Source organism: Callithrix jacchus, chromosome 10 (genome assembly GCF_049354715.1).
Source record: "Callithrix jacchus isolate 240 chromosome 10, calJac240_pri, whole genome shotgun sequence".
In the NCBI taxonomy this organism is placed as follows: Eukaryota; Metazoa; Chordata; class Mammalia; order Primates; family Cebidae; genus Callithrix; species Callithrix jacchus.
The window spans coordinates 124,764,992-124,776,580 of record NC_133511.1 but is presented as its reverse complement, the minus strand read 5'-3'; the positions used below and the strand labels follow the sequence as shown (position 1 = coordinate 124,776,580).

General features: G+C 44.0%; 1 long non-coding RNA gene across 1 annotated transcript; it reads right to left on the bottom strand.

The window, feature by feature from the left end:
- Positions 1-2,933: 2,933 nt before the first annotated feature.
- LOC144578193 (uncharacterized) lies at positions 2,934-11,589 on the bottom strand. The gene is made up of 3 exons (XR_013523537.1): positions 11,466-11,589; positions 4,786-4,931; positions 2,934-3,579 (listed from the first exon to the last, which is right to left on the bottom strand). It is a non-coding gene; the product is annotated as an uncharacterized LOC144578193 (long non-coding RNA).

Sequence of the window (11,589 nt, the reverse complement as noted above, 5' to 3'; positions counted from 1 at the left end):
CAGAAAGATTGGACCACTCAAAGCTGGGGCCACTGTACTCCAGCCTGGGCGACAGAGTGAGACCATGACTCAAAAATGAAGAATAACCGTGAGTGACAAAGCCCGGAACAGCCAGGCCGAGATCTGAAGACGGCTGCCGATTGACAGGAGGTTTAAGCATTTCCGCAGCATACAACCACCCAACACGGTGATCACAGTCAAGGATGTATCTTGGCACACCAGAGTTTGAGGACTTCGGACCATTGCCCACGTTTTAGTGACACACTTACACAGACATTACTTACGGGAAGTTAAACACCATTTCTGTCTGGCAATGCTTCCCGTGTTACTCACCAAATAAGCCCGGTCATTTAATCTCTCCACAAGATGAGATACACAAACTTTGAGGCACTCCAGGAGGCCCTTCTGGAAGAATCTCAAAGTTGATTTTAGGCCAGATGGCTTAATTTAGGATTTGGATCCTGGGAAAACCTTCGATCTAAAGATGTCAGAAAGTTGGAATGACTTTCTTCAACCAAATCAGAGATCACTGCTAAATAATAGTTACTCATTTAACCACAGTGACAATCAAAAGACTTCAAAAGGAAGGCCGGGCGAGGTGGCTCACGCTGAGATCTCAGCACGTTGGGAGGCCGAGGTGGCAGATCACGTGGTCAGCCTGGACCAACATGGTAAAACCCCGTCTCTACTAAAAATACAAAAATTAGCTGGTCATGGTGGCGGGCACCTGTAATCCCAGCTACTCGGGAGGCTGAGGCAGGAGAATTGCTTGAACCCAGGAGGCGGAGGTTGCGGTGAGCCGAGATAGCGCCACTGCACTCCAGCCTGGACGACAGAGCAAGACTCCGTCTCAGAACAAACAAACAAAAGACTTTAAAAGCAATACGGAAAGTTCCATGCATGGGAAAACCTTTAAAGCTCAGTCTCCCTAAGCAACCTGTGTTTCCTAGGCCAGTAAGCAGGGAATACATTAGTAATACCACAGGAAGTCCTGGTGACATGAAACAACTCAGCCGCATTAAGAAAAACTGAGAACACAGAATGAATCTACACTGGCACAGTGCCGGGGCGCGGTGGCTCACGCTTCTAATTCCAACATCCCAACACTTTGGGAGGCTGAGGTGGGTGGATCACAAGATCAGGAGTTCAAAACCAGTCTGACTAACATGGTGAAATCCCGTCTCTACCAAAAATAGAAAAATGAGCAGGGTGTGGTGGCACGCACCTGTAATCCCGGCTACTCGGGAGGCTGAGGCAGGAGAATGGCTTGAACTCTGGTGGAGATTGCAGTGAGTCAAGATCACGCCACTGCACTCCAGCCTGGGCGAACGAGAGAGACTCCATCTCAAAAAAAAGAAAAAAATTATCGTGGCGTAAAACCACTTTCCCAGACCTTCAAGATAAACCTGAAGCAAGAGGAACTACACTGATCTTAAGAAGGAATATGACAGAAACAGAAACTGATCTGTAATTCAGAGACTGGCTATCATTGAAGCAGGTTTTAGAAATAAAAACAAAACCTCTTAGAATTTTACTAAGTAAATTAACGTCTTAAGAAACTACTGTTGTTTTAACACAGGGGACAAACATTTTAAGTCTGTGTCATGTGTTTTAACATCTAAATGCATTCTTTAACAAAAAACTGCTATAGACCAGGCACAGTGGCTGACACCTATAAATCCAGCACTTTGGGAGGCCGGGATCACCTGAGGTCAGGAGTTCAAGACCAGCCTGGCCAACATGGTGAAACCCCATCTCTACTAAAGATACAAAAATAATCCGGGTATGGTGGCAGGCACATGTAATCCCAGCTACATGGGAGGCTGAGGCAGGAGAATCACTTGAACCCAGGAGATGGAAGTTGCAGTGAGCCAAGATTGCACCACTGCACTCCAGCCTGGGCGAACGAGTGAGACTCCACCTCAAAAAAAAGAAAAAAAGAAAAAAAATAAAAACAAACAAACAAAAAAACCTGTTACAAATAATTTCATCTAATTATAGCCAACATGTTCTTTTTTAAAAGAAGAAATATATATTTGTAATCATATTTTAGGTTCTGGGGTACATGTGCAGATCATGCAGGATTGTTGCGTAGGTACATACATGGCAACGTGGTTAGCTGCTTCCATCCGCCATCACCTATAACCGGCATTTCTCCCTCTGTTATTCCTCCCCAATCTCTCTACCCCCCACTGTCGCTTCCCTAGTCCCCCCACAATAGGCCCCAGTGTGTGATGCTCCCCTCCCTGGTCCATGTGTTCTCATTGTTCAACACCCACCTATGAGTGAGAGAGAACATGAGGTGTTTGATCCTCTGTTCTTGTGTCAGTTTGCTGAGAATGATGGTTTCCAGATTCAACCATGTCCCTACAGAGGACAATAACTCATCACTTTTTATGGCTGCATAGTATTCCATGGTGTATATGTGCCCCATTTTCCCTGTCCAGTCTATCATCAATGGGCATTTGGGTTGGTTCCAGGTCTTTGCTATTGTAAACAGTGCCGCAATGAACATATGTGTGCATGTGTCTTTATAATAGAACGATTTATAATCCTTTGGATATATACCCAGTAGTGGGATTGCTGTGTCAAATGGAATTTCTATTTCTAGGTCCTTGAGGAATCACCACACTGTGTTTCACAATGGTTGAACTAATTTACACTCCCACCCACAGTGTAAAAGTGTTCCTATTTCTCCACATCCTCTCCAGCATCTGTTGTCTCCAGATTTTTTAATGATCGCCATTCTAACTGGTGTGAGACGGTATCTCAATGTAGTTTTGATTTGCATTTCTCTAATGACCAGTGATGATGAGCATTTTTTCATATGTTTGTTGGCCTTATGTATGTCTTCTTTTGAAAAGTGTCTTCATGTTCTTCGCCCACTTTTGAATGGGCTTGTTTGTTTTTTTCTTGTAAATCTGTTTTAGTTCTTTGTAGATTCTGGATATTAGCCCTTTGTCAGATGGGTAGATTGTAAAATTTTTTCCCATTCTGTTGGTTGTGGGTTCACTCTGATGACTGTTTCTTTTGCTGTACAGAAGCTCTGCAGTTTAATTAGATCCCATTTGTCTATTTTGGCTTTCGTTGCCAGTGCTTTTGGTGTTTTAGTCATGAAGTCCTTGCCTGTCTATGTCCTGAATGGTTTTGCAGAGGTTTTCTTCTAGGGTTTTTACGGTGTTAGGTCTTATGTTTAAGTCTTTAATCCATCTGGAGTTCATTTTAGTGTAAGGTGTCAGGAAGGAGTCTAGTTTCAGCTTCTGCACATGGCTAGCCAGTTTTCCCAACACCATTTATTTAACAGGGAATCCTTTCCCCCATTGCTTATTTTTGTCAGGTTTGTCAAAGATCAGATGGTTGTAGATGTGTGGTGTTATTTCCGAGGCCTCTGTTCTGTTCCATTGGTCTACATCTCTGTTTTGGTACCAGTACCAAGCTGTTTTGATTACTGTAGGCTTGTAGTATAGTTTGAAGTCAGGTAGCGTGATGCCTCCAGCTTTGTTCTTTTTGCTTAGGACTGTCTTCGCTATGTGGGCTCTCTTTTGGTTCCATATGAAGTTTAAGGTGGTTTTTCCAGTTCTGTGAAGAGAGTCATAGGTAGTTTGATGGGGATAGTGCTGAATCTGTAAATCACTTTGGGCAGTATGACCATTTTCACAATATTGATTCTTCCTAACCATGAGTATGGACTGTTTTTCCATCTGTTTGTGTCCTCTCATATTTCCTTGAGCAGTGGTTTGTAGTTCTTTTTGAAGAGGACCTTTACATCCTTGTGACACCTGACATTTTCATTGTAAGTTCCCATTCACGAGCCTTGTCATGACTTACTCAGACATCTGTGACATGCTTGGACTGCCTGGTATTTCCTCTGTCTTAAACGTGCAGTCGTTTCAGTCTAGGACAGACACTGACCGTACAAGATTCTTTCCTGTACAAAATTATTCTCACTGCTTCACATCCATAGCTTTCTTTACCTCTCTCTCTCATCTACTTATGGGTTCCTTTTACCTTTTTTCTATTTCTTTCTTAAGTCCGTATTTAAAAACTCCCTTTAAATAACTTCTAAATTACACAAAATTACTTTTTTCTCAATAAAGAACATGTTTTATACCTTTCTTATTGTTTTCTTATTAAGTACCCATTACTTTTGGAAACTTCCTATATAGATTTGTATATTAGGATTTTTAAAAATCCTTATTACTCTTAAATTTTTGTTTTTAATCATCCTTTGCTTTTTTTTGAAAAAGGGTCTGTTTCGAATTGATGAAACAGGGTCTTGCTCCAACACCTAGACTGGAGGGCAGTGGCATGATTTTGGCTCACTGCAGCCTCAACCTCCCTGGCTCAAGTGATCCTCCCACCTCAGTCTCCTGAGTAGCAGGGACTAGGGTAGGCATGTGCCGCCACCCCTGGTTAATATACATATATATATATTTATGTAGGGACATGGTCTTGCCATGTTGCCCAGGTCTCAAATATCTTCCTGCCTCAGCTTTTCAAAGTTCTGGAATTGCATGAGCCACAGTGACTCTCTGGTACCTTTCAATTTTATTAAAAACATAGGAAACACAAAATCTTGAATTGCCTATACCATATTGGTATTTTATGGAGAAGATCCATTTTTTAATTGTTAGAAAAATATGTTTCCCTGGCTGGGTGCAGTGGCTCACTCCTGTAATCCCAGCACTTTGGGAGGCGGAGGTGGGCAGATTACGAGGTCAGGAGTTTGAGACCAGCCTGGCCGGCATAGTGAAACCCAATCTCTATTAAAAATACAAAAATTACCTGGACATGGTGACACGTGCCTGTAGTCCCAACTACTCAGGAGGCTGAGGCAGGAGAGCAGGAGAATTGCTTGAACCCGGGAGGTGGAGGTTGCAGTGAGCCAAGATCATGCCGCTGCACTCCAGCCTTGGCAACAGAATGAGACTCTGTCTCAAACAACAACAAAAAAAAAAAAAAAGAAAGAAAAGGAAAACATGTTGTCCCTAGAGCATATTTTTATACATATTTATAGGCCCAAACATATTTAGTCTTTATATTAAATTTCAGGAACCAACGGCAAACATACTTACAGTCAGCAATTTGCTCCAGTTTTTGTCTTATTTGGAAATGACTCACGTAGTTAACGAGGATCCATTATTTAATCGAGGATTGCAAATTACATCAAAAGTTGATAGATACGTATCCCATTTACCTTTACATATTTTATTTTTAGCAGTTTATCAGGATTACTGATGAGAACCGATAGATTAGACAAAGCCAGTCATCATTCCAAATTACTTATCTGTTAATTTTCTTTATATCACTGCACCTCGGGCAACTATCATAAAAGTAAGAACCTTTTAGTTAAATTTCAGAAGACACATCATTCCCACCAAACCAACAATTTTAGACTAATCCCATTCACCCAGAGATTACTGTTGTGTGAACTTGAAAAGCACCAGCTCTTATGTGCTGAGTTTCCGAGTACTCATTTCTTTATAAGCCAGTTTGGTACCACAGACAAATGCGACCAGACCTGTACCTGCTACCACTTACAAATAATGATCTTGTAGCTTTAACGTTTAAAGGTTTAGCCCTGGGTCAGGTAAAATCCACTACTTAAAAGACAGATTTCTACTCTGTATCTGTCCAACGAACAATTTTAGCTAAAATTAATCTGTCCCACACAGCAGAATCCCTTTACAGAGTTTAGGAAAGAACACAGTAGAAAGGAGACAGGCAAAAGTTTGGCTCTAACATCAGTTAGAAAAACAGGTCACCATCAGTCTTAACGCTACTGTTCTGGCCCTGGGAACTAACAACTTGGACGTCCACTCAAGAGACTTAATCTGAAAGTTGGTAATTTCAAAGACGACAGGAGGATAAATTTACAATGATGGGAACAAACCAGCGTAAAAAGGCTGAGAATACTCAAAATCAGAACGCCTCTCCCTCTAAAGATGATCACAGTCCCTCATCAACAACGGAACAAGGCTTGATGGAGAACGAGCGCATCCCAATAACAGAATCACTCTTCAGGGAATGGATAATAAGAAACTTCTGTGAGTTAAAAGAACATGTTGTAGCCCAATGTAAAGAAACTAAGAACTTTCAAAAAAGGTTTGATGAAATCCTATTGAGAATAGACAACTTAGAGAGGAATATAAGTGAATTAATGGAACTGAAGAATACAATACAGGAACTCCGAGAAGTATGCACAGGTTTAAACACTCGAATTGTTCAAGCAGAAGAAAGGATATCAGAGGTCAAAGTCCAACCTAATGAAATAAAACAAGAAGACAAGATTAGAGAAAAAAGGATAAAAAGGAATGAGCAAAGTCTCCAAGAAATGTGGGACTATGTGAAAAGACCAAATTTACGTTTGATAGGTGTACCTGAATGCGACGGAGAGAATGAATCCAAGCTGGAAAATACCCTTCAGGATATTATTAAGGAAAATTTTCCTAAACTATCAAAGCAGGTCAATATTCAACTCCAGGTAATACAGAGAACACCACAAAGATATTCCTCAAGAAGAGCCACCCCCAGGCACATAATCGTTAGATTCACCAGGGTTGAAACGAAGGAGAAAATACTAAGGGCAGCCAGAGAGAAAGGTCAGGTTACCCACAAAGGGAAACCTATCAGACTCACAGCAGATCTCTCAGCAGAAACTCTACAAGCCAGAAGAGAGTGGGGGCCAATATTCAACATCCTTAAAGAACAGAACTTTGAGCCCAGAATTTCATATCCAGCCAAACTAAGCTTCACAACTGAAGGAAAAATAAAATCTTTTATGAACAAGCAAGTACTCAGAGATTTTATTACCACCAGGCTTGCTTTACAAGAGCTTCCGAAAGAGGCATTACACACAGAGAGAAACAACCAGTATTAGGCTTACTAAAAATATACCAAAAAGTAAAGAGCAACAACATAAAGAAGAATTTACACCAATGAATGGATAAAATAGCCAGTTAACATCAAATGGAAGTAACCCTAAATTTCAATCGACTAAATCCCCCAATCAAAAGACACAGCCAAAACCCAATGGCATGCTACATCCAGACCTGTTTCACATGCCAGGATACACAAAGACTCAAAACAAAGGGATGGAGAAAGATTTACCAACCAAATGGAGAGCAAAAATAAATAATAAATAAATAAAAAGCAGGAGTTGCAAATCTCGTATCGGATAAAATAGATTTTAAAGCAACAAAGATACAGTGGTAAAAGGATCAATGCAACAACAAGAGCTAACGATCCTAACACCCAGATACATAGAGACTTAGACTCAATGAGACAAAAAATTAATAAGGATATCCAGGACTTGAACTCATATCCGGAACAAGTAAACTTAATAAAAATTTATAGAGCTCTCCACTTCAAATACACAAAATATACATTCTTGTCAATACCACATCACACCTACTCATAGGTTTAAATGAAATATTGATTGGCCATTATTAATACCCTTCTTTTTTCAGAATAAAGCAATATTTCCGTTCACCCTCCCTCTTTCTCCTCCTCTTTCTTCCTCTCCTTTACTCATTTTTTTTCTTTCCTTCTCTCAAAAAAAAAAGAAAAAAAAAAAAAGAAAAGAAATCAACTTGTAAACCTCTAGATCCAGGTCAGCAATGTCTCTCTCATTGCTTGATTTCCTTCCTTCCCTTCCCTTCCTTCCCTCCCTCCCCCTTTGGCTCTAACATGAGTTACAAAAACAGGTCACCAGGCAAGGTGGCTCACGCCTGTAATCCCAGCACTTTGGGAGGCCAAGGCGGGCAGATCACGAGGTCAGGAGTTCAAGACAAGCCTGACCAATATGGTGAAACCCCATCTCTACTAAAAATTCAAAATTTAGCCGGGCATTGTGGCATGCACCTGTAATCCCAGCTACTCAGGAGGCTGAGACAGAAGAATTGCTTCAACCTGAGAGGTGGAGGTTGCAGTGAGCTGAGATCACACCACTGCACTCCAGCCTAGGCAACAGAGTGAGACTCTGTCTCAGAAAAAAAAAAAAAGGAAAACCCACAGGTCTCTCCCTCAGCAATTGTTACCCGATCTAGGGCTTCCTAGATCATAGAGGACTCCCCAGGTACCATCACTTCTGGTCACTATCAGCAAACTGTAGCTTCTGTTGGGCTGATTGATGGGGAAGCTTCCTCCCCTACCCACTGAGGACAGTTAGGACACTCTGGTACTCAATGACCCTCTTGTTTACAATATGCACACTGTTGTGGTCTCAAGGGCGGAGGGCCCTTTGGCTGGGCAGTGGGAGCCCTAGGGATCTTACGTAAGCTGGTCATGTTCTCCAGAGAACTGTTTCTTTCCTTTTTTTTTTCAAGACACAGTTGTCACGAAGGCTGGAGTGCAGTGGCACGATATTAGCTCACCACCTCCGCCTCCTGCATCCCAGTGATTCTCCTGCCTCAGCCTCCCACATAGCTGGGATTACAAGTGCCTCACACCACACCCAGCTAATTTTTTGTAGAGACGGAGTTTCGCCCTGTTGGCCAGCCTGGTCTCAAACTGCTGACCTCAGGTAATCCACCTGCCTTGGCCTCCCAAAGTGCTGGGATTACAGGCAATGAGCCACCACGCCCGGCCGCAGTGAACTGTTTCTTGTATACTGGTTGGTTGTAGCCAAGAGCCATGGTAGCCTGTTGCCCGGTGTTGCCTTGGTTTTTGTTTTTTGTTTTGTTGTTTTTACCCCTCCTGAACCTGGCCAGGGTTGCTCAATACGTCAAGGGCAACCTCACCCAACTGAGATACCAGCATCCCCAGTGTCTCTTCTGCTTTTCAGAGTTTACCCACATGGCTTGTGCCACTGGAGTCCAGCTACAATGACTCTTTTCCCATATTAGCCACCCGGCAGCTTAGAGGCGTGGTTGGTGGTGACACAGATCCCATGACTCCTGGCCCACACTCAACTAGTTTAAAAAAAATGGGGAGGGGGCGAGCGTGGTGGCTCATGCCTGTAATCATCTCACTGGGAGGCCAAGGTGAGTGGATCCCTGTTGCAGGAGTTCGAGACCAGCTTAGGCGAGATGGTGAAATCCTGTCTCTGTAATATTAGGTTGGTTCAAATGTGATCACTGCTTTTGACATTGAAAGTAATGCTAAAAACTGCAATTGCTTTGGCACTAATATAATTTTTAAAAAATAATTAATTTTCTAAAAATTGGAAGGGGTGGATTGCACTTGGCAAAGCAGGAAATATAGCAGCTGCTCTGCACTGTGGCTCTGCTGACCACCCAGCCCTTCTCCAGCAGATGCGAACTACCTGAGATTTTGATCAATTCACTGAAAGCAAGAGGGACACTGTGTTGAAAAACACAGCAGAAAGGCCAGGTGCGGTGGCTCACGCCTGTAATCCCAGCACTTTAGGAGGCTGAAGCGGGTGGGCAGATCACTTGAGCTCAGGAGTTGGAGACTAGCCTGGACTACACAGCAAGACCCGATCTCTAAAAAGCAAATACAAAAATCGGCCAGGTGCTTGCTTGTAGTTCAGCTCTGTGAGAGGCTGAGGCAGGAGGACTGCTGGACTGAACCTGGAAGTTGGAGGTCGCAGTGAGCCAAGATCAGGCCACTGCACTCCAGCCTGGGTGATGGAGCCAGACCTTGTCTCAAAAACAACCAACCAACCAAACAACTCCACTGCACCAGAGCTTCAGAATTGCTTGCCTCTAGAAACCATACTTTCCTCAGAACATCTAACCCTTCCAAAACTACAGCAGCAGCCAGAAGCCGCCGTTCACCCTGACGCATTCCTTCGTGATGAAGACTTTACTGATTCATTATGTGACGGAGGGTGAATGAGCAGAAACTGCTGTGTGGTGTGTGGTTCACGCCAAACAGAACCTTTAGATGGATGGCTCATTGCTTCTCCCTCACGGAAGTGAAGCTCATTTATCATCATGCACACCTGATCAATCAGAAAGGTCGGGGCTGACGCCAACTCCAGGCTCAGCACAGGCTTTACGGGGCGAGCTTAGAGTTTAGCAGCGGAACACTATGGCGTGGACCTGAATGGAGACTTCGGCCAGTTGCAGGAGATGGGCATTAAGAAATACCAGTTCTCACAGAATAAAGGTGCTTCATGCAGACATCTGTTCCCAGGGCTTCCTTCTGCAAAGTGCTAATGCTGTTTTCATGAATAAGGTCTTCAAATCTCCCCTTAATGAGACAGAACAGGCCAGCGCTGGTCATATCAGTCATAACGTAAGGAAGCAGATCGTTATTAGTGACAGTGCCAAGCCTTGCAGATTCTCTCCCGGGTCTTCAGACTGACACACACTCATCTCCTCGGGTCGAAGACGTACTGTGGAACTATGTGCACACCCACAAAAGGATATTGACAAAGCAGCTCTGTTTTTTTCTTTTGTGATAAGGTCTCACTCTGTCGTCTAGCCTGGAATGCAGCGGTATGACAATGGCTCACTGCAACCTCCGACTCCCTGTGCTCAGGTGATCCTCCTGCCTCAGCCTGCTGAGTAGCTGGGGCCACAGGTGTGTGTCACCACGCAACTCATTGTTTTTTGAGACAGAGTTTTGATCATGTCACCCACGCTGCAGTGCAATGGTCAGCTCAGTGTAACCTCTGCCTCCTGGGATCAAGAGATTCTCCTGCCTCAGCCTCCTGACTAGCTGGGATCACAGGCACGTGCCACCAGGTCCGGCTAATTTTTGTATTTTTAGTGGAGATGGGGTTTTGCTATGTTGGCCAGGCTGGTCTCAAACTCCTGACCCCAGGTGATCCACTGCCTCGGCCTCCCAAAGTGCTGAGATTACAGGTGTGAGCCACTGCGTCCACCCTGATTTTTGACTTTTTTGATAGAGACAGGGTCTCCCTATGTTTCCCAGGGTGATCTTGAACTCATAGGCTCAAGCGATCTGTCGCCCTCGGCCTCCCAAGATGTTGGGAGTACAGGTGTGAGCCACTGCACCCAGCTGACAAAGAAGCTCTTGAACAAATTCGTTTTATCAGATTCTCTAGCGCTAAAATAGTCCTACCTCACTGTAATGTTTTGTAGAGTATCTCACAAAATAATGAAGAAAGCCCCGATATTTCAACAGGTATTTTTCTGCATATTTCCGTCTAGCCTTTGTACCCAGGACAGCAGATTTGTAAACAGGTGCACGTGTATACAGCCTTGCCTGCTTTGTGTAATGTTATAATAAAAACGGCATCTGAAAACAGTACTTTTTGCCTCAAATGGCAGAGCTCCTGCTTCTGATGACCCGGTGTGTGGCAAGGGGCTCTGGGGGACGCAGCTCAGCCTCCTGTGAAAAAATCTGTCTCTCTAAAAAGAACTAATTCCCAAAGCCAGTCCCACTGTTGTCTACCCAGATGCGGGCTGCCCTTGGCCTGGCAGGTGTCTCTCAATCCCCCAGAGCACCAAGAGCCAGAAACAGAACCCAAAACCGGAGCTGCACCAAGCCGAAGTCCAGAGATCCCACTGCGGGCCCGGGAATTTACCCACCTCGTCAACCCACAGGCAACGTCCGCTTTCTTCCCTGAGGGAGCAGCAACGACCCAGCCAAAGGTCCAGGCCGCCGCTTCTGCACTTTGGGGGTAGTGCCGAGCGACGGCCCCGCGGGCCAGGC